Source organism: Zosterops lateralis (assembly GCF_965231275.1).
Source record: "Zosterops lateralis genome assembly, chromosome: 10".
NCBI classification, from domain to species: domain Eukaryota; kingdom Metazoa; phylum Chordata; class Aves; order Passeriformes; family Zosteropidae; genus Zosterops; species Zosterops lateralis.
In genome coordinates, this window is record NC_139770.1 from 6,774,903 (window position 1) to 6,799,308 (window position 24,406).

The 24,406-nt window shown below is 44.0% G+C and overlaps 1 protein-coding gene across 4 annotated transcripts in view; it reads left to right on the forward strand.

Moving 5' to 3' along the window:
* Nucleotides 1-24,406, forward strand: part of LOC310913317 (calcium-activated potassium channel subunit beta-2) — a 142,310-nt gene that overhangs the window by 43,325 nt on the left and 74,579 nt on the right. The window contains exon 1 of one of the 4 annotated variants that reach the window (XM_083868648.1): nucleotides 6,013-6,624. The exons of the other annotated variants lie outside the window; for them this stretch is intronic. The gene's annotated coding sequence lies outside the window, so the exon portion shown is untranslated. Of the gene's footprint in view, nucleotides 1-6,012; nucleotides 6,625-24,406 lie in introns of those variants that run through there. 4 annotated transcript variants of the gene reach the window in all.

Sequence of the window (24,406 nt, forward strand, 5' to 3'; positions counted from 1 at the left end):
ACTTTATGTTATATCAGCATATTGCAACAGTTGTATCGCCTTATAGCATTTAGTTCCTCTTTTCTCATGATCTCAGTTCCTCTCCCTCATCCTCATGCTGGCCTTGTCCTAGCTTCTAGTTCTGAGAGCCATTGTGTCTTTTCTGAAAGTTATTGTGTCTTTTATCTTTTTCCCATTTCTCAGCCAGCTTCTCAACCTCTCCACAATTCCCCCTTTTTCTTTTAAGGATTACCAGCATTAAAGACTGACTACGCATAGAATGACAATTAAAATCATAAACAAAAATCATAGCTCATCATTGGCTGCTGCAAGCAACAGACAAACTCGGTGCTGGCTGCAGGCCAGCGGGTGAGGTGTTTCTTTCCTCCCTTCCCGCTACACTGCTGCTACGGAAAAGGTTTTTTTTCCAAAGGTTTTTTTTCCTTAGAGTTCCCTCCTCCCGTGTTCTAAACTCAGCTGTCTTACCAAAATCGAAGAATGCAGTGCAGGTGTTCTCAAATTCAGCTCAGAGGTTTCCTGATCACCGACCTGCAGATTTCAGGAGACGAGTCCTGGGCCCTTGGAACTCGTCCGTCCGAGGTGAATTTGCAAATAGCCGCCATCTCAGCATTTTGTTTGCTACATTTCTATACTTCTTACATATTCTCTAAGTTGCTATGTTTTTAGGCTTGCTCTAAACTTACAGCGCTATTAAATCTACTCGACTGTGGCCTTTTCCTTCCAACCACTCCTCAACCAAATCCTCCACACTTCCCCCGTTTTCTTTAATGGTTGCAAGTGCTTGTGACTGACGACGAAAAAAGCAAGCAAACACCAATCTCGCGCATAGAATGACAATTCAAATTATAAGCAAAAATCGTAGCCCTTCTTTCAAAGGTTAAGTTAGCTATGGTGTTAGACCAAAAGTCTGGGTTAGCCAATCATCTAGGGGATTTTGTGAAAGCTTAACCTCTGTCGTGTGCCTTTTTAGCCAGTCCAGTTGTGCATGTATTGATTGGCTATGATCGGATAAATTAAAGCAACACATCTTTTTGAACTCAGAGTACTTGTGTCTTTGAGCAAGAAGAAGGAAGTCAATAGTGGCTTTGTTTTCAAGAACCGTGTGTCTCAGGCTGTTTACGTCCTGAGTGAGTGCTGATATGACCTCTGTAGTAACATTTGCCTGCTTTATGGCCCAACATGCAAGTTTACTGTATTTGTTAAACAATCCTCTGTCTTTTGGATTAGTAAGATTAAGGGGTAACCTTATCAGGCAGGTTTTGAAAGGCTGTGAGACACTGGCTAATGACAGACAAAAAACATTAGTCCTGGTTGCATTTGCCCAAGTAACCCACACATTAGCATTTTCTCATATTGGAGGCATTGCGTTTGCCTCTCTTTTTAGATTTATGCCCCATCTTAGCAAAACGAGCACAAAGATCATCCCGGTCATTTTCTGGAATTACCCACTCTCTGGGGACACTTACTGTTTTACCACAGCATGTAGCACAAATATTTGAGCGTGCAGCAGCAAACAAGCGTGCAGCGTGATGCTTTATCTCCCAGCGTACTCCGGCTATTATTCTTTGTTCCGGAGACTCAAACAGCTGGCTTGCCAAGTGGGTGGGAGGCCCTGTATCTTTTTCTAGTGCAGTAACGGGTGTCTCCCTGCGGTACCGATTAAAGCACAAGTAACAAATTCGAAAAAGTTTGTAAAGAATCCCTCTCTTCAGCAGGCAATATTACTTCTTGCCATTCATTTCCCTGCTGCCATGTAATAGCAGCTTTTTGTGACTTTTTCCCAGCATTTGTAAAACTGTGATTGCTTCTGGGATGGGCTGTTCACTCTGCAGAGGTTTGCTCAGCCACTGTTGTTCTCCCACCCATCGCAAGGGTGGGGGCCACTTTACCGTTGTCACAACCGTGGCCCCTCCTCCCAGCAGAGCAAGGCCCACCTTCTCATGATTTTCAATGTACCATTGCAGTATATCTCGAGCTATTGGCAACAGAATAGTGCCTGGTTCATTCTCTGTAATCTGTCGTGCACGCTGTCTGCCTTTATGGATAAGGACTGCCAACATTTCTGATTTTTTGAAAAACAGTTTTACATTGTTGTAGGGGTAGCTGTAACCATTCTAATACCTGAATGTCTTTCTCCTTTCCCCTATTCTCCCCCTTTTTCTTTAATTGCTGAACAAGGGCTCCAAGAAGATAGCATTTCCCGAGCCATATAGCCAAATCAATAGGCAGGAGAGGGTTACGACGAAAAGTACTGCTTTGCTGAATGATTTCAGCAAACCAAGAGCAATATTCCCATTGTGCTGTTGTCTCGTTTTGCCAATGAGAAATGTAACTTTTCCACACTTCCCTTGCACATTCTTGTTTTAGACAAGTGCGAAATGGATTGGAAGGCGTGGCAGGTGATAAACACAAACTATCCTGACCAGATTGATTAACCTAAGTGACCCACATGTTTTGCTTTTTGTCTGTTTTTGGTAGCTCTGTGAGCCCAGCGGCGACAACACATATCCCAATCAGCAGGATCCACCTGATGCATATGAGGTATTCCCACCCCATATTTGCAGGTTGTCTGCAATATGCGAGTAGCCTTTTGTGCCAACAGGCAACACACCTCTCTTTCTATGAAAAATACCAATTCCAGCCTATCTCTTTGACCTAAATCTTGAACAAGGTTTACTGCTTCTGGCACAGTACTGCACCCTGTATAATTTTTTATGGCGGTGTGCCAATTATAACGATGCCAATAAAAGGAGCAGCGTGGGCACCATGGCTGTGCAAGCTGCTGTTGAAAGACCCACCATTGCCTGCAACAAGCCCCACAATATATTTTTACCCAAGCACCACAGTTAGGCTTGTCACAGTGCAGACAGTTAGAACTCTTAATTAATCGTAGTCGGGTGCTTTGTAGTTCATGTAACAATGTTAGTACATCAGTTTTATTTTCTACTACAAGAGGATTAGGCCACACTGGCTGGAGCTGAGCTATCACAGGCTGAAGGATCAGGAGCAGGCGATGCCGCTCTCGTTCTGCTGGACTGCTGGGTGCTGTCATTCACTGCTTGTGTTTAGCGGCTGGGAATCCACACAGGACCTGTGGCTGTAAGCACACACATGTGACCTCAACCAATATATTGTACTTCAGCAGGTCCAGTGTTAAGAATGCTGATCCTCCTGTAGAGTCAAAACCATAGTATCCTCTTTGTGTTTCCGAGCGATGTTCTGGAGCCAAGGTCGAAAATGGTAACAATTGAGCTATCCGGGTGCCAGCTGGAGTGAGCACTGGAGGATACAGTGTCCGTGCTAAAATACAAATCTCGCCTGTGAAATCAGCATCAATAAATCCCACAGTAATGTCCAATCCTTTTAAAAAAGTAGAAGATCGTCCCAAAAGTAAAGCAGGAACCAACTGTCCCTGATAGGTTACTGGTCTCTTTACTCAAGTGGGAATTGGGACAGGGCGATTGTCCTTAATAGATATGTCCACTGTGGCTGCCAAGTTCAGGCTGAGGCTTCTGGAGGTGGCAAGGTGCAGGTCGCTGGCTGCTGTACAGCTGCTATTTGTGTCCCGGCGCGGCGGCTGGATGGCGCGCTGGTTTTGCCGTTTCTCGATTTCCTCCGACAGGCTCCTGTGTTATGGGTATCAGAGCGACATTTCTGACACCATACTCCACTTGCAGGACACTCTTGGCGAAAGTGACTTATTGCTTTACAACGGCAGCACCTTCCTTGGTCTCTTCCACCTCGCTTCGGCTGACTTGCGGTGACAGCAGCTTGGAGTGGAGCAAGAGCAGCAAAAACTTGAGCCTGACTACTCTCTGCCTGTTTCTGAAATGTTTCACCTAGCCTTTTAATAGCCTCTACAATAAATGCCTGAGGCCCAGAGGGTACAGATGCTGCTTTCTCTAGAGCCTCTTCTACAGACCAATTAGCTCCCAATGGAGTATACACTGTTTTAACATAGCTCCTTGCATATAGAGTGGCACTCTAGCTTTTTCTATTCCCTCTACTAGTTGATCTACAAATTTGCCTAATGGTTTTTCTTTACCTTGTTTTATTCTCATATATATCTTGACAATCTGCTGGCAACAGCAAATATGTACCTCAGATACAATTCAGCATTTGCCAAGCAGGCTCACTGTTTACTCTATGTTGGTTAACAGTGGAGCGCAATTGGGAAAGTAATTTCCAATCAAGGGAAGTCAACTGGGCAGTGACACCTCCTCCCGGTGCAGGATTATTTATTACCGGGCATGCCATCGAGCTCCCTGCTTCTATCATCTGTGCATTCCTTCGTTCTACTCCTTTTTTAGCTAAGGCACTCCATGCCTCCCTCCGATTCCTGGCCATTACCACTGTCAAATCTGATTCAACTTTCGGAATAGTTTCATCGCTCTCCCCAGTCCATGGTAATGGACATGAATCTGTCAGCTGACCCGCAGCGACTGGAGGCATTGGGGGAGCTGATGGTACAGAGTCTGCAGCTACCGTGTCCCCTTTGGTGGCACTTATTTGCTCTGGAGGCAGATGTACTGTTGTACATCCAGGAGGCAAGGGAAAGTCTGACTCTGATGAATATGTCAGATTCATTCCCTGGGCTGCTACTGCCTGCTGAGCTGCTTGTTTTTCTACTTGGTGTTGCAGCAGAGCATTATGTACTGCTCGCCACTGTTTTCCTAACTTCTTAGCTGTCTTATCATCATCCAAAACTAAAGTAAACAACTCATCACCTAATTTTTTCCACTCTGTAAGCTCATGCACCGTATGTGGGTTAGCAAAATAACCTCTAGCATTTCCCCATGCTAGCAACCCCGGGAGGTCTTTCCTTACATCCTTAACCCCCCGTTTCTCTAACCCTGTCATAAATAAATCATATGCTGCTTGCCTGTCCATTATATCGTCAGCGCTGTTGCAACTCTCCGGCTTCGGCAGCACGTATGGCTCAGGACCACCTATATGGCTCCTGAGGGCGTTATCCCTTCCTCGTTTAACGCCGACCCGGTTGCATCAGGCCCCAACCCTACTTCTCCAACCGTGGCAGACGTGCACCAGGGCGCGGAAGCACTTCTTTCGCCGTTTCTCTATCAGGGCGCGGAAGCTCTTCTTTCGCCAGTCACGTCCCTTTTTCTTTTAGTCGAGACGTCTTTTAGTCGAGACGAGAGGTAGTTTTAGATTCAGGTCCTATGTTCGGGCGCCATTTGTTGGAGAAGGGAGACGCGACACCATATGGTCATCAGCAGAACTCAGTTTATTTAAGTACAATCTTGAGTTATATACTTTGCTTAATTAGCTCATACATATTGCAAAAGCTAAGCTCCTAATTGGTAGTGACTACACAATAGTTTACTTTATGTTATATCAGCATATTGCAACAGTTGTATCGCCTTATAGCATTTAGTTCCTCTTTTCTCATGATCTCAGTTCCTCTCCCTCATCCTCATGCTGGCCTTGTCCTAGCTTCTAGTTCTGAGAGCCATTGTGTCTTTTCTGAAAGTTATTGTGTCTTTTATCTTTTTCCCATTTCTCAGCCAGCTTCTCAACCTCTCCACAATCAGCAACACCAGTGACAGCAGATGTTAACAACCCTCTCTGCACCTTGACCTGGGCTGGTCATTAACTGACCACCAAGAAGGAACAGGCTCCAAGACCTCCTCAGAGCACAAACCTCTCTGAGCCGGGATTTGGTGATTAGCACAGCCTTACTGAAAACATCAGTGTCCCGCAGCATCTCTCACCACTTTTCTTCCCCACATCACCCCGAGTGCTGTGCATTGCTCTCTGACCACCATCCCCCCAGGTGCTGCTGACTTAGAGATTTAGATTTCAAGTCCGTGCCATCTGCAGACGGTATTTTCCCTTTTGGGAAGCTCAGCGTACATCTGTGACTCCGCGCACACAGAGCACAGCACGCTCCCTACATCCGCCCCGTTCTCTTTATGCCACAGCTGCCTCGGCAGAGTTTTAAGAACTTTCAGCCTCCAATCGCTACTTCCAGCGAGTCCTGCGCCAGTCTCAGCTTGCGGCGGGGGCGGCTCCTCTCGCTCTTGGCATCACCCGGGAGAGCCGCCGCTCCTTCCATCCCCGCCAGGGATTTTCTCTTTAGTTTCAAAACAATGTGTGAAAGCCTGCTCTGCAGAAACAGTAGCCTCAGCGAGTTTAAGGATGACTGAAGCCGTTTCCTCTCGCAGGGAGGTTTAAGAGCCGCGGAGGGATGGATGGGGTCAGACCTATCGCTGCATCCCGAGCAGCCACCCCATTACAGCCCTGAATAAACGCAGGAATGGCATGTCTAGCCTAAGCTAATAAACCCCACGGAGTGCGTGCCTAAAAGCACTACGAAACAGCCTTAAGTCAGCTGGAGAAAACTAATTTCAAGCATGGCTGTCTAGTGTGCCTGTCATTCCTATTATCCCTCCAAACTACTCCAGACATTTTGAGCGGCGGGCACTAAAGCGATGAGTTAGCACTGGGGTTGTGACATTAATGGTCCAAAAAAAAAAGGTTCGGGCACCGGGAGGGGACCATGACAGCACTTCACAAGCGGTGGCAGTTCGGAGGATTCCGCTGGATCTCTGTTCGCTGTCACAATTAGGCTTCGCCTCGGAGGAAGATGTGAAGCTACCGGAGGTAGGATTTGCACGGGGGACAAAGGGAGCTGTTGCCGTTGGGTGCTCTGTGCTCTGAGCTCTCCCAGGTGCGGCCGGGGAGGGGTGGCCGGGATGCTGGGGGAGAGCTGGGGATGGAAATGCCGGGAATCAGCCCCGTGTTTTTATGGCAGAAATGCCGCCAGGACAAGCCGGCTCAAACCTCGCTGAGAGCGCGTTCTCCACGTTGTTCTTCCCGCGGAGTAAAACACGTAGAGGTCATGCAAGAAAACACTTTGCTCCTTTCCTGCCGAGCCAGCCCGGCTGTTTCTGAGATGGCAGAAGGGAGAGGGGGAAGCTGTCCTCAAATAAAAAGGGAAGAGGAAAGCTATGGAGCCTATAAGATGAGGCTGACATGCTATTAATGTGTAAAATGTGCCTGGAGTGCCACCGATGTCGTTTGAAAGGGGGAAAACATTGGCGGGGGAAGGTAGTGGGAGGAATTTTCCGGGTGAGGGACTCCTTGGGTTATTGCAAAAGAAGGCGTGATGTGTCCATCCATTTTGCATAATCAAAGCTTTCTCTGCACTGTTGACATTGTTTTGCTGGACGAGAAATGTAGTTTCAGACAGAAAAAAAAATGCACGATTTCCTCCCGTGTCACCGCCAGCCCCTGACACCCTCCTCCCCCCGAGAAACCACTGGGGAGGGATGTACACAAGCTTTAGTTGGATGCTGAAAGGGCTGTGAGCAAGGGCTGAGGGGGAGAATGAGCACTCAGTAGGATAACAGGAAAGCTTCCCCTTGAAAAAGCTTGTTTCTCCCCAGCCAGAAGTCCAAGAGGTGACAGGCAAACTTAGAAGCCTCATGTACTTTTTAATGATGTGACTATTTGGGTTCATTAGACAAAAAAAAAATCTGAACATCAGGGTCACGTCTGAGTGGCCAGACAGGGCAGTGGGGTCTGCACGGGGTCCTGGGCTGTGAGTTCATGTTTTTGTGTGTGTGTGACCCTTGCCAGGATGAGCAGCAGGAACATAATGAATGAAAAATCGTATTTCTGTGCATATGCAGAGCCCTTATCATTTGGTGTGTTTGATCTGAGTGTGATGTTCCCTGGGCTGATGAATTGTTTCAACTTGTTCATTAAAGTTTCATTTCCAAACAACAGAGAGACTTCAGAGTGAGTGGTATTTAGTAACAATAAAATGTTCTGCTTGTGGAAATGCTTCTCACAGGACCCATCAAAAATGCACTTAAAGAAGCTGAGAGTCATATCTTGCAGCAAGAGGTATGGAGTCACTTGCTGTGCTAAATTTTAAAATTAAGGTTATGATGCCATTTTAAATCTACTTTAATGTGGATGTCACTAAGGATATTTTACAATACTGTTGTCAAAAGCTCACAACTTCGAGAATTGTGTTAGAGTGATTGTTTTCATTAAATCTTCATCAGAAAAAGAATTCCTATGTAGCACAGACTTACCAAGTAATTTGAATTTACTCATTCTAAATAATGTTCTCCTTAAGGAGAATTTCAGTGTGTTATACTGCATTGTAAGTAGGTTGTGCTATAATTCATTTAGCAACAAAACACCAATGACAATTTAACAACAAAAGTGCTAAATGCATGCAGTCTAAGTGAATACTGGTTGTGCCAAAATGAGGCAATATTGGATCAGGAAGGGTAAGAATTGCTTTTAAGAAACATAAATATTCCCCATTTGATCCAAGCAAGAACTTTTCAGTTAACCGCATTACTTTGCATTGCAAATTTGGGGGGAAATAATTTCAACCCGTGTTATGTACTCTACTGAGTACATAAAGATAACAGGGAAAACTTTCTTCCAAAGGATTGTTGTAGCAGTTTGCAATATGGATCAAAGAGTTATTACGCAGAGATATGAAATCTGTGCCAGAAATGAGCAATGCATGTGGAAATCATGTATATGGTTTTTCTTCTTCATCTCACTTTTGTCCAGAAGCTTAGGCAGTTTTACTTTTTTTCCTTCAAGTGCCTCTCTGAGAGAAGGGTCTGAAGGAGTAAAACCATGAGGAGGTGGGAGACTGTGTTCCCTGACTCTGCCCAGACTTCTTTGGGAGACTTGGGCAAATCTCTCAGCATCTCTGGGAAACGGGCAGTGCAACAAAGTTAATGTGGTAATGATGCAATGGAAATACAGACCATGATGCTCAGGGAATGAGGCTGAACACAGAGCTCCAGAAAAGGGCAAAATGCAAAGCCAAATTGTGTAGCAGGAGGTTGATGTTTCAGGCATTTTCAACTGTAAAATATAATACAACACAAATCCTGTGGTCCAAAACTGAATCTGCTCTCGAAACTATCCCAGACAAACTGGTGACTTAGAGAAACTTCTTCCAGGACTAAATACCCATTCGTCTGAGAGCCTGTCAGAAGTGACTCCAAATCTCCAATCATTCCATCAATGTGCAGCAGATAGTGAAGCAAACTACATCAGATTGGTCCACTGTGCTGAGGAACGATTTCCCTGTTTTCTTCAGAAGCTCAATGAGTACCTTTTGCCATAAATCTCACTTGCCCTTTCTTTTATGAATTGTCTGTGGAGATCATGCAATTTTCTAATTTATTTATTTGATATTCTTTAGGGCTTTCTCCAGCAAATAAGTCTTGGCTTACAGATCTTATGGGAATGGCAAATGTTTGCAAATTCATACTGTGTTGCTTGGTTCAGTTCTGTGGTGTTCCTTGATTAGCTGATTTGTGCAGCTAACTGGCAGAAGATGAATTTCAAATTCCACAACCAAGTGTACTGTTCCACACTGGATTTCCATCACACTCTGAGCAGTCAGGTTTGAAATTCAAGTCTTGCAAGTAGTCATACCAACAACACATAAGCACTCAAGTGCTCCCACTAGACAGATGTGAGAGCCAGGTTAAACAGCTTTCAATTTCATATGAATATTCATGAAAATTGTTTGAATTCCTGCAGCTCTGTTCAAATGAATAGTTGGCATCATCCATCGTGCACTGCATGGGCCGTTCTCTCACAGCACCTGCCATGTCCCCATAGTCTCCCCAGCTCTCTGGTGCAAGTCCACAGTGCCAGTGGAAATTGTTTGTGTAGCCAATTTAGAAGGAAAAAAAACCACCATAATGGAGATTTCTAAATTTCCAACATTATAACCTCTCCTGTTGTGCCTGTCTTGCACGTTCTGTGACACGAAGACAGCCAGGAGGGAGGACAGCAAGAGAGCATCAGCAGTGAGGCAGTGAGTGCAGGAGAAAACCCTGAAAGAGAGGAAAAAAAAGGGTGACTGGCAGAAGGAGGGATCAGTGACACACAGAGCAGGTACAGAGCAGGTAGGAATGGGAACAAAAGGAACACCTAAAATACAGGTACAATTTTTAACAGTGAATCTAGTGAATTTGGTTAATTAACCTCAATGTCTATGTCTTACCAGACTCAGTTCCTGAAGATGTTGCTCCCAATCCCTCCCTGTGCTCACCAAAAGTGCCACTAAGCAAGGGGGTGACACAGTTTACTTTTTGTCATGCAGGGCTCTGATAACATGCCATGGAGGTATGAAAGAGTTGTGAAAATAGCAGATGAGAAGAAAACTAATACCTGATACATGGTTTAAAAGCAGTCAAAACCAGTTGGGTGAAGAATTTCTGTCAAACCTATTTCCTCACAGACACACAAAAAAAAAATCAGCTGTCAAAACACCAAGCTCTTTTACTCAGAAACAAATCAAGGGGAGAAGGTTATAAAACATGAATATATTTGCCTTTTGAGATATTTTTGCACTGTACTTATGTCATATAGGAGGAAACCTCATGTCTCCTACTGAGTGAGCTCTATTGTCCATGTACTTTATATAGAAAGTCTGGTGTGAGCTGAATCAACAGAGCTGCTAAGACTTCACAGAGGCAACCAGCAGTTACACCCCCGTCAGATGGCCCCTTTTTACCTTTTCAATGATTTTAACATCCAATGATCCTAGATATCCTTTTTTATTCTAAAAATAGAAGTAGATCTAAATTGCAAGTGCAGTGAGTCACACAGTGAGAGTCACTACAGGCAACACACGTGTATTCATATTCTGTCAGGGCACACGTAACACCAGACTGATACTGCCTGGGGAGAGTAAGAGAATGAGAAGAGTTAGAGGAACTAAAATCAGAGCAAATACAGAGACTCTTTGCTAGGGTAAAAGTTGACTCAATGTAGTCTGGAATGAAATCCCAACTTGAAATTCCCCCCAGATACTATTAAAATTCCTATTATATCTTCAGATGCTTTTTCTTTCTTAATATAAAGCTGTCTTGCTACCCATAAATAACTTTAATCTCTGCTTGTGCCAAATGGGATGCCCCAACCATTCACAGGTACCCAGCAATTTTGCCTGAATTCAGTGCTCCTCCTGCTCTGTGCCACTGCCTTGTCCTGAATAACCACTGCCAGAAGGGTTTTGAACACCAGTGGAGCCAAAAGAGCATTTGTCCCCCTTCCCCACTTCGCTTCTAGAGGATCAGAGCTCAGAGTGAAGCTTCTGCTTAAGCCCAAAGTGATTCATCTCTCCAAGGCTGCCATCCTGGTGGGACCCCTCGAGATATCATTGTTCCTTTGTGCCTGTTTAGGTGTGATACCAAAGAAAGGACAAGATAATTGCCTGCCTTAAAGAACTGCTGCAGAAAACGTCCAATATACTTGGCTTTGTTTTACTCGTGGGCAAGCTATTTTCCACCTCAGCAGAGTGGGACTCCTCACTGACAGCCATTAGTTATTTGCAAATTTAGTTAGGCCTTATAAATGTCAGGCTCCTGAGTGCATAAATAATGTTTCAGAGTAGTAACTTGAAATAAGTCAAACTAGGAATGGTGAGAAGATCTGGAGTATGGTCCCTTTGGGACCTACTACCACTTCTAATTAATATCTGGTACTTAAAGCATCACAGCCCATGGTTAAATCAAAGTCAGAGGGGGAAAAAAGGAATATTAAATCCTCCTGGAGACCTGTGTCCAGGTGCTCCTCAGTGCAGCTGCCAAATACACTGCCTCCCTGACCTCAGTCAGGAGTGTATGGCTTTTTGGGGGGGTGACAGCTCAGGGAATCCATCAGCCAGGCTGCCCCAGGGCTGGCATTGCCCCTTGTTGCCTTTCCATTCCCATCTAGCCACCCACTCCTGCATCTTCCAGGCTCTCCTGGCTCTCCAAGATTATGGAACCTCCTGAAAATTGTTCTTTGGTTTTGACTCATGAGAGAGTCCAGTTGGGAGCTCCAGAGCTGGTGCAGGAAAAGCAGGAGAAGAGCACAGTCAGGTGCAAACAAAGGGAGCAAGGAGCAGCCACAGTCCTGGCACAGCTGAGCACCCCTAAATTGCTCTGCCTTGATGGCTTGGTGAGATTACTGCACAAACAGGCTTCAGACAACCACAGGCTGACCACAGCAATGTGTTGCAGAGCCCAGGACAGGCTGGCTGAAGGGCAAAGAAGGACAACAGTGTGTCTGCACTCATTGCTCTTTGGTCTTTATAACCCATCTGGTTATTGATGAACCATTTTTTAGCTCATATGTGGAATTCCAGAGCTGCTGTTGTGGTGATAGGGAAAGAATTGATTCAGCTGTGAAAACCAGTCTTTGTGGAGCTGGTGTATGGAGGGCTGTTGTGGTTCGGCAAAGTTTAGTGCTCTGGAAAATAAGAGTTTTGGAAAGAAAGTCTGAGTGGAAGGCATCACATTAACTAGGACATCTTTTTATTCCTTCAACAGAGAATATATAGTTCAAGGCTTAGGGAGCAATAACCCATGGAGGGAACAAAGGAAGTTCATTTGTAACCACAGCCTTTTATTAACTGGAGAATATGCAAATGAAAGGTCCCCTGACTCTTGAAAACCACTCTCAGTGGTGCCTCAGGGTATATAAAAAAATTCTGACAAATTTCCCCTTTTTTATTTGCTTCCATATAGCAAGTTGATCTGGATGTCACTCTGCTCTTTAAAAGCTTTGCTGCTCTCCTAATTATTAATTGCATGAAACACATATTCCCCATCTTGCTAAAAGCATCACGGGACAAACTCTCTGGATATGAAATATCCCAAGAAGTCCAAAGCAAAATCTCTTTTGGTCAAGTTTAATTAAGATGATCCAGTACTTTGTGTGCAGCTGACTTGGAAGGATTTTGTCACAGGTAAACAAGCTTTGGGAAAAAAATTGCTTTTATCTCTCCTTGCTTTCTGTTTTAGTCATATTTCAAGTGGATTAGTATAATCTTTCCTCGGCCAAACTCCACAGCCAGTCTATTCCATCATTGTTCTAATTTTATGAAAGGAAATGACTGAAAGCAATTAATTAAAAAAACTCTTCAGAGATGCATATGTGGATGCGCTTATTCACTAAAATCTCAAAAAAAAAACCCTCTTCATTTTAAAACAATTTATCTGGTGCATTAAGCATGAACAGGATGTCTTTGTTAGGTGCATCTACCTTTTGATATTTCCCCGCATAAATATGCTCCTTGTGTAGAGATATCTGCAGTAACAGCTTGGTCAGAGAGGAGCCCCTGTTAAAGCAGGTTTGAGTTCCAGGTGGGTTTTAATTTTCTTTTTTCCTGTGTGATAGAGCTGATTGATTTCAAGCGAGGCGTCTTTCCCTACTGGGGCCTGAGCTGTCAAAAGGCATCACTGAACCTGCAAAATTCTATCATAACACCAGAAGCCCAAACTCTGCTCCAGAACCATTAGAGTTCAGGGAAAATTCCCAGTAATTGACAAGTGAGGTTTTCTTAGCAAAGATATTCTGCTAGACTGAGCCATTATTTTGTGCACACACAGGCACCCACCTGGGGGACAGTGCTAACACAAAGAGTAAACTCTATTGATATGAGTGAATTCATCATCACTGAGACGACACAAGTGGCTTCACACTAAAGCCTTGGACTAGCCTATTCATAAACCCTTCAGAGCCATCAAAAAGGCAAATTCCCACGTTGTAAAGTGTATTTGATTCCTCTGGAATCAAATAAAACCTCTAAATTTCCTTGAATTCAGGGGGAGGGATAAGTCAGAACTCTTGACCCCAAAGCTGTGCCTGCCCTTAGTGAAACATCTGAGCTGTGAATGCAGATAAGTGCTGGCAGCCAGAGCAAGGTGCAGAGGTTCTCCTGGCAGGGCAGGAAGAAGTTTCCTCTGCAGAGTGTTCCTGCTCTGTGGTGAGTGTTCGTCCCCACAGAGTCAATGCAGCAGCCCTGCTCATCTGCAGGAACACTTCCCAAGCAATTTAAATATTCCTAGGGATGTTCCTAGAAGATTTAACATACCCTGCTTCTTTCATCGAGAAAATGTGAAGAAAAGGTATTTTCCCATCCTTCTTTGCTTTTCAGTTTATTTATACCCTCATCAGCCTCCATTAAAAGATGCTGTTTGTCTACCCTTTCCGCTCTCTGTTCTCTTGTCTCTATTTAAAACCCTCACATACCACAGCCTGCTGGTCACTAGCCAGGTATCCAGATGGTATTTCTGCACCACATTGATAGGTGCCTTAGAAATAGCAGGGAGAGAGGGGGGGAAAATATCACTGAAGACTTCAGATGCTCTTTTTGATAAATGGCAATTGTGGATCTAATTAGCCAGCTCCATCCTTTTGAGAAGCTGGGGAAACAACAACAGTTGCAATCCCACAGAGCAAACACACCAGGACATGTCTCTCACTGTCAGGTTTTAGCTCTCCCCTCAGAGCAGTGTCAGACAATGTCCACCTGCCCATCCTTCTTGTGTGAAAGACATCAGGTTCTGTGAGGGTTTGAAGGTTTGTCCCAGAGCCCATCACCCTCCTGCCTCAGCACCAAAGCACTGTGTCAACTACTTTTATACAGACAACTGGTTTCCAGAATAAAGAGCAAACACTGCTCACCTTAATTGCATGAGCATCCCTCTGGCAGTAATCAGGCTAATTGCTTCAGTCAGGCCAGCAGGACTTGGCTCTAAATCAACCACCAAAATAATTATAGCATAAGTGCAGGAGTTCCTTTACAACTCCAAGGCCCACTTGTTAAACATTATTTACACCTCAGAAGCACTGTTTCTCTCTTCCATTTCATCAGGAGAAAGGTAGAAAGGTGCCCAGAAGCACCTGTGGGAGTGGGGGGCTGAGCCCATCCCAAATGCAATGCCAGGGGAGACAGGTCTCCTTTGCCCTTTGCTGAGATGCCACAAGAAGTGTGCCCTGGGGAAATCCCAGCTGCATCATGTCTGGGAATCCCAGCAGCCAGGGCTCATCCTCCCAGGAATGGCACAAATCTGCAGAGCAACCTGCCAAGAAGGGAATTATTGCCTGAATCTGCTGTAGCTGCATGTTTGACTTGTACCTTAAAGCATGAGATAACATATCCTTGAAAATATTTACCTTGCCCAATAAAATTGATAGATGCTCTCTTTACCTGCAGAAATTTCTAGGGGTTTTCTAAAATCCTATTAAGCAATTGGTGTGCATCCAATGTGGCAAATATTTTAGCATAAAACAGAAGTTCCAGCAGATTCACTGTAGCAGTTGGTGCTGGAGAGGACAGGGAGTTAAAATCCCCAGAGCCAGCTGGAACACTGTGCTGGGCATTCCCAAACCAAGGGACCCGGGCAAGGACCTGACAGGAAAGGTTTAAAATCCTATTTCCACCAAGAGGTACGTGGGATGGAACCAGCTCTCAAGGGTGAGATCTTCTGTCTATGTTTTAGAGAACTGTGCCTTTTAAAATAGCATTTTTGTCCTTTTTGACTGTTTCCGTAACCACCAGTGTCAGGAAGAGCCCAGGCTGGGCTCTGGTTTTTGGCCTGTCCCAAAGCAGAATGTGACCCACAGCTGGAGCAGGAGCTGCCACAGCCCTGAACTCTGGGGCCTTGAATTAAAATCCTTATGGTTTATAGAGTTCAGGGGCCCTGAGGGTGAGGGTGGAGGTGAGCAAGGTGATAGAGGGACCACATTCAGCACCTACAGCCTGTCCTGGTCCTGCTGAGCTGCTCAAATCTCCTAGTGCAGATAAAGCTTTTTTCTAAGCAGTTCCAGGCTGCTGCCTCCCCTCTTACAAAAATCTTTACACGTCTCTAATCATTTTTACTGTCAATCTCTGCACTCTTTTTATAACCATTTAAGACTTTATGAGATAGGATGACCAGAACTGAAAAAAAGATTCTGAGGATAGAGCATGCAATTGATTTATGTTAATGGCACTGTAATAATATTTTCAGTGTTTGATTTCTTTTTCATTCTGTACACAGCCAACACGATGATTACTTTTCTATACATCTTTCATTTATTGAACCACCACTTATGTTGGGCATCACAAATTTGTTCTCAGGTCTGTTTCCAAAGCAGTTAAAATATAATTAATTTAAAATCCACCAGCACGTAAGAAGTTGAGGTGATTCTCTCCAATCAATCTTACTAGAATTCATCAATGAATTTCACCAGCTGTCATGCTTCTTGTGCATTTGTCTTTGTAAAGCTCCTCTGACTTCACCAGCTTTGACACACTTAACAACTGTTAATACTAAAAAAACCTCCCACTCTGTAATTTCTATTGAACCACATCATCAGCCTTAGAAGCTCCCAAGATACACATGAATAAATATCAGAGTCACCTGTGACAGCATCTCTAATGGTTTTAACATTTTTTACAGTGGTAACTTTCATCTCTTATGCATAAGTCAGAGATACAAAAGTGAAGTGTGCCAAGATACATTGGGGTTTATAAAGGAAATCAGAGAATAAATGTTGTTGCTTAATTTTGCTTTCATAATAGATTCTGTCTTGAAATATTAGGTGTCAAATCACCTTACCCTAAAGGATTAGAATATGAAAAACATCTCTTAGTGATGGGGGAATAAACCTGACTACTTTTGTGATAGAGTTTGATAACCCAGCAGAAGGGATTATACAGGACAGTGTCAACAATAGCCAGAGACTGAGCATAAATAGGAATTTAATCTTGTTTGCCAGCTAAAGATGAATAAAACCCAGCCCAATTCCCATCTCAAAGCTGATACAAAATCCAACACAAGTATTTCATCAGAGGCCTGACAGAGCCACTTGCTTTTCTTCTATTCACTACAAGGTGGTTGTGGCCCTGCCTTATTCTGACTGGTGGGAGACAGAAATACAATATCACAAATTGAGGGTCTGTTGGAAGCTGGAAACACCAACAATAAAAACATTTTTATCTTCAAAGAGCTGCCAAAATTAAGGGCTACATTTTTCAAAGCAGCTCATCATCAAGAGTACCTTCAGACCTCCCTGGGAAGCAGAACTGAGAACAGGGGCACTGGTCTTTTGTTCCCAGCCTAGAAAAAAACTAACAGCCTTCACACCTTCCCTACAGGCCAGAAAACAGGCGAGATGTGGGCAAGTGATTTCCTGTTAAAGGATTTCACAGTTGCAAACGGTCTCACACAAACCTGTTTTGAAGGTGTCACCTAATATCCAAAGTCTCCAATTTTTGGGATGAAACACTGGCATCACTAACTGCTGCAGGCACAGGAGCCCATCCCCAGCACAAGCTCCCTGTGTTCACTCGTGCCTTCATGCATGATACATAGCACAGAGGAGTTCCCCAAATAGCCTGTACAATTTTAGCTAATTGCAGTATTTATTATTAATGTGTGTGACACGGTAGCCAATTAAAGCCTCGTGTCGAGCCAGGTGGAAGACAAACACGCAGCCATAAAGATCAATTAAATGCATTTTAGGAGGTTGCACGAGTGCAACGCGCAGCCCAAGAACAGGGTGGGACAGGAGCCAGTGTGGATGGCGTATGAAAAAGGGGAACTGCACAGACCCCCAACATCACACACACACATCCTCCCTGCCTGCCTCAGCCTCCTGGAGGCAGATCTCTGAACTCTTTGGTGTGAGCAGCAGAGAGGAGTGAAAGATTGGGACAGTTCGAGCTGCAAATGAATTGCTGTATCACAGGTACTGAGTGATGATTCTGCAGCTCCCAGAGGCTGGATGGGTGATAAGTAATGCCCTAGGGTGGAGAGAGGGAGAGGAAAGTGGTCGGGCCAGGCAAGTGAAAGGCAAGGGGATAATTAATTAGAGACCACACCATTTTCTAGCTCTTTCTCTCTGGCAATTTTTTTCCTGGGTTGTGTGTTTACAGCATCACAGTAATGGGAGCATCGGCTTTTCTTTCAAAAGCTTTTCTTTTGTTACCTGCCAGTAAATTGCACTGTAAAATAGCACAAATACAGCAGAATGACGTTTTCATTCATGAGGTTTCATAGTAACTGCAGAAACAAACCTTCTCTCTGTGAAGCAGTGACTGCCTTTCAGATCCTCAAGCCCTCATTTCCCAGGATAGCACTTTTTCCCTATTTTTTCCTATGTGTTTTTTCATCTGTTATATTTCTGGCCTTCATGTACACATGACTAGGAAACACTGCTTATCCAAACAGAATCTCTTTTCTAACTCATCTTTTTCATTTTTAACTTATTTTATTACCAGACATGAAAAAATAGCTACAAATTATATGACAGCATCTCCCCAGCTCCTGAGATTTCAGATGTGTCTTGTGCTGTGGTATCTCTTCCAGTAAATCTGTGTGAATAAGACAGAATATGTGTCACAAAAGCAGTGTCTTAGCGTAAATTAACCCTCATTTCTTCATTCAGATTGTAGAGATATTGTCAAATTACTTCACCTTGTGCTAACTCCTGGTTGTCTTTTCTATCTATCCTCACAACTGAAAAATCAAACTAACAGGCTGTTATATGTGAAAAGTAGTTTTTACTGTAAGAAAATGAAACATAAAAATAAATGCTGAAACCAATAATCTTCAGAAAAAGCAAAGCTACAGCTGTCATCCTTATCATCAAGAATGGCAGCAGCATCACAGCTAAAAATGAAAATCCTCAAATTCAGTGTTCCACGATTCCAGGTACTGACTGTACCAGCCCACAGCAGGAACTGACCCCTACTCAGTGAGTGGTGTGTCAACTGAAAGGGTGTCAGAAGAGAGATTGTATTTTCTTATCTGAATGTAGATGAACAATAACAATTGGGCACAGACAACCTGTATTGTACCAAAACACATAGAGAGGCTAAAACAAAGTTAGCAGTCAGTCTCCCAAACCCTGGCACAATGACTAGACCCTGGTTGATTTCTCCTATATTCATGGAATTATGTCTATTTTTGCTTTATTCTCCTGGGTCAGTGCAACCGGTGTAAGAGCTGCCACCCAAGTAAGACAAAAACTCTGCCTAAATGCAATCATGCCTTCAAAGCCAGCCAGCAATAGCCCTCTGAGGAATCTACAAGAAATTCCTTAATTGGTAAACACAGGATAATCTATGCCAACAGTGGTCTTACCCTGACAGAGATTAACTTTAAGCCTTGAAGCATAAATTTTTATGGAGTTCCAAAATTTAATTTGTTAGTGCTAAATATTATTGCTCAAAGCACTCTCATAGCTCACAGACGTGTCCATTCCATCCTCAGGAATTGCAGTCCCATGCCAAACCATGCTGTTACCCATTTAATTAGCACAATTATTTGTGATGGACATTAGAGGACCACGTGAAACCCAGAGGTCCATCAGTTAATGAGTGCCATAGGTTAATGAAGGAGGAGAATGGAGAGGAGCACAGCATATTTTTGACTATCCCAGTATCCACAAGTGAGATTATAGAGGAAGGTAAATAACACTGAAATGCTGCCAGCCTCATTTCCCTGGATTTCTGAATTGCTTCCCCTTTGCTGGTTGTCATGCCAAGCTTTGAATTGCTTTGTGCCCGACTTCATACAAACAAATTTGCAGAAAATTCATTTCAAAGTCTGACTTAACTCTAATACAAGCAACAACCAAACGTGAAAATAGCGTGTTTGAGCAGTTGGGCTACGGCTGCTCTTTCTGTGATCACTTAAATGTGGAAGAGAAACAATAAAGCCAGATTTGCTTTTATCTCATCACAACTAAGCCCTGGATTTTGCGTAAACAGATACCAAATGCACCTAAACCTCTTAATCAGCTTTCTCTTTCTTTTTTTCCAAGCACACAAAACAAAGCCTAGCTTTGGAGTAGGAAGAAAAGGAAAACTTTGTTGTGTCCTTATAGGATTATTTGAACTCTCTTTTCAAGGGTCTTTTTTTTTTTTTTCCCATTGCAGCTCCCAGAAACTACATAATGCTGCAGTGGGGTGAACTCCATCAGGCAGCTGAAGGAAATCTCTGACAACAAACCCATGTGGAAAACCCACTGTTTTTAAATGCATATTTCTAAAGTTTTTATCAAACTAGTGGGAGCCAAAACATTTGTTTTCCCTCAAGGACCTGAATTTACAAGGATGCCCAAAGCAATTCAGTGCTGAGCAGGGGAGAAGATGCGTGCAGGTGGTGTCTGGCCACGGGCAGCAGGAGCAGCTCCTTGGGCACCAAACCACAGCTGCTCCCACTGGGGCCATCACCTCCTGGGGAGGGGTGAAGCTGGCCAGAAAGCTGCAGGCAATTAGAGGTAATTAACCCAGCTGGAAATCCATCCCAGGCTGCTATTAGTGATACACTAATAAGAAGGGGACCATGAATCCCGACCCTGTGTTTCCCTGTCCTGAGTCCCTTACTTGACAGAGAAGCATCAGTGGGAGGACCATTTCCCCTTCCTGTGCTAAGGAAAAACATCCCAGGGTGGGAGTCACCCACTCTATTGCCCTCACCTGTCATTCCCACTCCCTCTCCATCTGCCTCCAAATATCCCAGGACACCGTTTGCCCCCCTGTGCTGCCTCCCATGGTCTCACCAGGAGGTTTCCTGCACCCTAAGCCCAGACTGTGAGGGGCATTCACTGGACAAGAAGAGTATGGCCAAGACCATGAAGGTGCTTTCTCTTAGGTGCCTCATTAGAGACACAGAGATGTAAAATAAAAGTGAAAATGAGGCAAGGATTGAGGCAGAGCTGTGCTGGTTCTGGGACACCCTGTCCAAGGGGAGGCAGGGACAGATCCCAGCCACATTTCACAGATCTCAGAGAGTGCAGCACTTGCCAAACCTTTTCCTTTCCACTCCTCAGCATCAAACAAAGCTGTGTGTCATTTACCTCAGTGGCAGCTGCAGCTTATTTGGGGACAGCCCAGTTTTTCAGATCTGCAATTTCACTCATGGACATTCAGCTGTTTCGTAAACAGATAACAGGTTCGGGTCAGGCCAAGGCAGCTTCTTTCCCTCAGTAAAACTCTCCTTGCAGTGAACTCACTCTTGGCCTGAGAGCAGCCTCAGGTGAGGGGCTCCAAAGGCAGTAACTCAGTTATCTCTGCCCTACAAGATACACAGAACTCCCCAAAAGTTGTGCTTTTTTGTTCAAGACAACAGAGATGGCACAATTCTCTTCCTCACAGGCAGTAACGTGACCCTGCTCCTTCAGCCCCTGCTACACAGCCTTTTAAAAACAACAAACCATCCAAGCAAATCCCCAGAAAAGCCTTTTCCAGCTTCTCATTCACTGTTAGGCATGTGAGCAGCACGACTCTACTGCCAGCAAGGGTTGGCTGAGCTGTGCCTTGCCAGGCAGCACTGCTCTCACTCTGGCTGGGATGGAGCCCAGGTGAGGAGCCCTGCACTAACCACTTGTCACAACCAGCTCCCTGTGCTTTTGCCACAGCACTTGCTCTGCACTCCAGCAGATAATGACTTCTGGGTAGTGCAATCCATACCCCTTCTGCCACTGCCACAGCCAGCCCAGTGCTCTGCTAGCTCCTGCCTGCTCTGCTCAGCTGTAATTCACCTTGGCACACACTTTCAGAGATGTGGGTAAAAAGCAGATCACTTTGGTAGAATTAACCCCTCTCTCCTTCCACCCCATTTTACCTCATTATATCCTTCCCCTGACCACAGTGATCTTTAGCAGCACATGCCCCATGAAGGCAGGTGGACATTTATAGTGTTGCTCAAGATAAGTTAAGGCCTTTAATCTTCCAGAACAATTTGCCTCACCAGCTGTTCACTATCAGAGTTTGCTCCAGCTAAGACTCTCCAGCATCTGAACATCTAAAAAATGTAGTGCACTTAAGTCCTGTTCTTTTGCTCTCATTAATCCCAAATGGCAGTGGAATATACAAATATTTGCAGTCCCTCCAAAGCTTCAGAGAAGGTGATAAAGCACAAAGCACAAAGTCTTAAGTAAGCAAAGTCTAAGGACCAAAAAAAACCCCAAACCCCACTTTTAGGCAGTACCATGTCAATACATACAACACAGATGCAGAGGATGGGTCTGGGCAGTTAAATATTTCCTCTTTTTTGGGCAGCAGCCTTTCCTGCCCAGGCAGCACCATGAAGCTGACCAGCAAAGAGCACAAAACGGGTCCCTAGTGCTAAGGCTGTCAACACAAGAATAATTGCAAATACAGAATAGCCAGAGAATGGAGCTGACAGCATGAAAATGTCAGTTCAGAACTACCAGTGGGGGAAAAAAAAGTGTAAATCACTCATTTTTAAAGACATGACTAGTCTCACTAAGAAGTACATTTAAAGTTAAATTATCTTGGCTATAGCAGAGAAAGGTCAGTTAATCCTTTTACTTGGAGCATGTAGCTATTCCCTAGGATGTATTTTTTTTCTTGTTTCATGCAAGTTTTTGTATCAGAGGGGTCCCAGTCTTCAATACAATTAAGAGTCATTGAATTTTCATTTGCACTATTGCCTTGTTCTCATCTTGCTGGAGTAAATGCAGTTTTCAGCCCTGCTCCCCCACAGTATTAATTTTTCCATTGGTTTTATGGAAGCCATCAATTTACTGCCTGGCTTTTCTCATGATTTAAAAGCATCATCTCAGTAACATTGTTATCTACCAGCCATATTTCAGAGATATTGGGAAAGTGGTTTATACTGATATCTTACTTAGCATCTGGCTGACAGGACAATTGCAGGGAAATATTGCCAGAGATATAGGGCCATTTTGTGATAAATAATGAGCTTTAAAGCTTAAGAGGTTGTTTTCTTCAGAAGAAATCACAGCAGTTCTCCTATGCACAAAAAAAACCACTTACCATACAAAGGCTGAGATGGAAAGTGCCCTTTAATGCATTGAATAAATCCTAGAGAGTGACCAAGCAACAGTTTAGTTCTGACCTGAAGTTTTTCATGGCTTCTTGAATTATCTAATTTGCAGAAGCTGAGTGACTGCTTCTGGGAGTTTATGTTAGCTAATAATGCATTCCAGAGTTATTAAGGTTTATCATGTAAATCTTTATTTGAATGCTTTTAAAATGCATATTACTTCCTTGATAAACTGTGATGGCTCCTTAGGAGCCATTAATACAAATTAGGGTGCATAGCAGATGTAGTAGAAGGCCTTATGAAAAGTACTTATTCCACATGCAAAGTAATCAGCTTTTAAATTATATTAAATACTGCAGCTGTAATGTTTTTCCCCTGGTCTCAGTGATCAGATCACTTCCTAAAAATATATTTTTTACTAAATTTCCTTTCCTCAAATGAAAGTCCAGTTTTCAGTTGTGCAGCCAGGAGGTGAGAAGTTAGAGACTGACAAATTGCAGGGAGGGGAGGACAAGCTCCTTTCATTTGCACCAGTTAGAATTCCCCAGAAACTGTTCATAAATAATTTCCATAATCTAGAAAATGTGTTGCTTTTGATCAGAAACCTCCAGTGTACATGCAGAGCAGAGTTTCTTGGTTATTATTCTTACCTCCAGGTCCTTGTATTTGGTGCCTTTTTACAACAAACCAGAGCTACCTCTGCCCTGTACTGCGAGTTCACTGTGATAAATTTATTTTCCATGGTCATAGTGGGCTAAGGTTTATTCACCACACCCCAGCACTGTTGCAAACTTCATCCTCACGTGGAAAACGCTACCCTGATGCATGTTAAATGAACAGGATGATAGGAAGAAAAGTTGCATTGACTTCAGCTAGAGTCAGGTCAAATCACAGCATCTCCTGGGCCCCCTTTGAGCTCCTCCAAGGCAAAAAGAGGTTTTGAGCCAGGCAAAACCAGGGGCTGTGGAAACAAGAGAGTTTCTGGGGGAATGGTGTAAACATTAGCTCAGCTATAATTACAGATGGCTTGTCTAAAGGAGATCTTTGCTGTGAAATAAGAAAAAGAGAAAAATCTGAGTAAAAGCCCCAGGATCTGCCCCATGCTGGATAAAGTGACCTTCTCCATTTGTGTATTGTGGCAGATGAAAAAAACTGAATAAAAATTACCTTCCTACAGGAAAAAAACCTGAGGATGGGTCCTAATTTGCTTTTCTAGTGGAAAGATCCCCAGCCCTCTCCATGAAGTGTCCTCACAGCTCCATTGCTGCACCCCTGTGCTCCCATGCCAAGCTGGGGAGGCAAGAATCTCTCTTGCCTGGGTATGGGGAAATGTCACTTTTCAAACCTCAACAGCTTGCAAAGTATTGCTGGGATCAAACTAGCCATGAGAAATGGTCAAGAGAGTAACATGGAGATCTCCTGTGGGCACTTGGGGATTTCTGATAAGGTGCTGCAGTGCTCATCCACCCTACATGGTCAGCTAAATTAACTCAGCAGGGACTACAGACCCAGGGAGAAATCTCCTTCTGTCTGGCAAACACTGCTTTCTGATCTCCAGTTACAATTTTTGCAAGCTTCTGTAGTGTCAGGACTTGGTACCAATTAGGCATTTGAAGACAAGCTGCTGGAAAAAAAGCTGTTAGCATTCCCTGACATATTTCTGCTCATTAGGTTGCAACAGGTAGCAGGGGACTATGGAAAGAGGGTTTGTTTATGTGTTAAATCTGCAGGAATCCATCTACAAAGTCCTTTATTCATCAGTGATACATCATGCTGGTGTTGAGGACATCCTGTACACACAGATATAT